The 2,500-nt window shown below is 54.6% G+C and overlaps 4 non-coding genes across 4 annotated transcripts; all 4 read right to left on the bottom strand.

The window, feature by feature from the left end:
• Positions 1–268: 268 nt before the first annotated feature.
• Positions 269–340, bottom strand: TRNAP-UGG (transfer RNA proline (anticodon UGG)). The gene has a single exon. It is a non-coding gene; the product is annotated as a tRNA-Pro (tRNA).
• A 410-nt stretch (positions 341–750) lies between these two features.
• Positions 751–822, bottom strand: TRNAP-CGG (transfer RNA proline (anticodon CGG)). Its single transcript has one exon. It is a non-coding gene; the product is annotated as a tRNA-Pro (tRNA).
• Positions 823–1,428: 606 nt separating this feature from the next.
• On the bottom strand, positions 1,429–1,500 carry TRNAP-UGG (transfer RNA proline (anticodon UGG)). Its single transcript has one exon. It is a non-coding gene; the product is annotated as a tRNA-Pro (tRNA).
• Positions 1,501–1,910: 410 nt separating this feature from the next.
• On the bottom strand, positions 1,911–1,982 carry TRNAP-CGG (transfer RNA proline (anticodon CGG)). The gene has a single exon. It is a non-coding gene; the product is annotated as a tRNA-Pro (tRNA).
• Positions 1,983–2,500: the final 518 nt, after the last annotated feature.

Genomic DNA, 2,500 nt, shown 5'->3' with positions numbered 1-2,500 from the left:
CGATGGAGAATTTGACCAAAAATGTGTTTTTGAAGCGGAAGAGCTGGGGAAAAAAGGAGATACGCGTGGGCTCAAAATCTGCACCCTGTGCATGCAACAAGCAATCTAAGGCCAGCCGAGGAGAGGGGGAGGGCAGTGGGAGGGCAAGCAAGAGGGAACATACCGCCTTCCCAGTAGTGAGTTCCAAGAAAAATCAATTCAACAGATTGGCAGCCATTGAGAGAAGCACGTCAGGCATCAGATCGGCAGCAAAGGTTTCCGTAAGCAAGGGCTCGTCCGGGATTTGAACCCGGGACCTCTCGCACCCAAAGCGAGAATCATACCCCTAGACCAACGAGCCAGTGACGGAGAAAGGGGCCACGAGGCGCCTTGCTCACTCTCACAATTTGGCACAGGATGCAGCAAGCGCAAGATCTGACAGCAGTGTCAGAAAAGGCAGGAGGAGTAGAGAGCAGCCGAGTGACAGAAACAGAAGAGGAACCAAGCCGTGAAAATGGGGAGCCCGCCAAAGACCTCTGGCACCTTACGGGAGAAGCAGAGCCATAGCAGTGCATGAGCTAAGAAAGAGCTTCCTCGGAAGGCTCACAGAGTTCCACTTGCAAAAGGCTCCGAGGTGGCGTAAAGATAACCCTCGTTGAGAAGCACCGCCGCGTGCATGACGCAGAGCCAAGCGCCCTTGAGTAAGACCGTTGCAAAAGCATACTGGCACAGATGGGGAGAGAGAGAGCTATGCCAAGCACGCACCAGGCAGGGCTCGTCCGGGATTTGAACCCGGGACCTCTCGCACCCGAAGCGAGAATCATACCCCTAGACCAACGAGCCAACGTTTTGACCAAGCCGTGCACTGGCGTCGATACTCTCACATTTGTCGGCTTGGTCAGCCGCAGAGGACGGTGTGCTTTAGTTAAAGGGAGGCGAGAAAAAGAAGAGCGCTCAGGCTCGCCCTCAGACAGAGAGAGCAGGGCTCGTCTGGGATTTGAACCTGGGACCTCTCGCACCCTAAGCGAGAATCATACCCCTAGACCAACGAGCCAACGACGGAACTGCTGCGTTCCAATTTTCCTGGCATAAACAGCTGTGTCGCTTGAAGCGCCTGCCTGGCACCTCCAGAGAAAAGCTTGGCTCTCGCATGGAACATCCGCAGAGAAGTCCATGAGAGACGATGGAGAATTTGACCAAAAATGTGTTTTTGAAGCGGAAGAGCTGGGGAAAAAAGGAGATACGCGTGGGCTCAAAATCTGCACCCTGTGCATGCAACAAGCAATCTAAGGCCAGCCGAGGAGAGGGGGAGGGCAGTGGGAGGGCAAGCAAGAGGGAACATACCGCCTTCCCAGTAGTGAGTTCCAAGAAAAATCAATTCAACAGATTGGCAGCCATTGAGAGAAGCACGTCAGGCATCAGATCGGCAGCAAAGGTTTCCGTAAGCAAGGGCTCGTCCAGGATTTGAACCCGGGACCTCTCGCACCCAAAGCGAGAATCATACCCCTAGACCAACGAGCCAGTGACGGAGAAAGGGGCCACGAGGCGCCTTGCTCACTCTCACAATTTGGCACAGGATGCAGCAAGCGCAAGATCTGACAGCAGTGTCAGAAAAGGCAGGAGGAGTAGAGAGCAGCCGAGTGACAGAAACAGAAGAGGAACCAAGCCGTGAAAATGGGGAGCCCGCCAAAGACCTCTGGCACCTTACGGGAGAAGCAGAGCCATAGCAGTGCATGAGCTAAGAAAGAGCTTCCTCGGAAGGCTCACAGAGTTCAACTTGCAAAAGGCTCCGAGGTGGCGTAAAGATAACCCTCGTTGAGAAGCACCGCCGTGTGCATGACGCAGAGCCAAGCGCCCTTGAGTAAGACCGTTGCAAAAGCATACTGGCACAGATGGGGAGAGAGAGAGCTATGCCAAGCACGCACCAGGCAGGGCTCGTCCGGGATTTGAACCCGGGACCTCTCGCACCCGAAGCGAGAATCATACCCCTAGACCAACGAGCCAACGTTTTGACCAAGCCATGCACTGGCGTCGATACTCTCACATTTGTCGGCTTGGTCAGCCGCAGAGGACGGTGTGCTTTAGTTAAAGGGAGGCGAGAAAAAGAAGAGCGCTCAGGCTCGCCCTCAGACAGAGAGAGCAGGGCTCGTCCGGGATTTGAACCCAGAACCTCTCACACCCTAAGCGAGAATCATACCCCTAGACAAACGAGCCAACGACGGAACTGCTGCGTTCCAATTTTCCTGGCATAAACAGCTGTGTCGCTTGAAGCGCCTGCCTGGCACCTCCAGAGAAAAGCTTGGCTCTCGCATGGAACATCCGCAGAGAAGTCCATGAGAGACGATGGAGAATTTGACCAAAAATGTGTTTTTGAAGCGGAAGAGCTGGGGAAAAAAGGAGATACGCGTGGGCTCAAAATCTGCACCCTGTGCATGCAACAAGCAATCTAAGGCCAGCCGAGGAGAGGGGGAGGGCAGTGGGAGGGCAAGCAAGAGGGAACATACCGCCTTCCCAGTAGTGA

This window comes from Phyllobates terribilis, unplaced genomic scaffold (genome assembly GCF_046119375.1).
Source record: "Phyllobates terribilis strain yellow unplaced genomic scaffold, ASM4611937v1 Scaffold_5__5_contigs__length_657084704, whole genome shotgun sequence".
NCBI classification, from domain to species: Eukaryota; Metazoa; Chordata; class Amphibia; order Anura; family Dendrobatidae; genus Phyllobates; species Phyllobates terribilis.
Note: the sequence above shows the minus strand (reverse complement) of the source record. Positions and strands in the feature narration are given on the sequence as shown.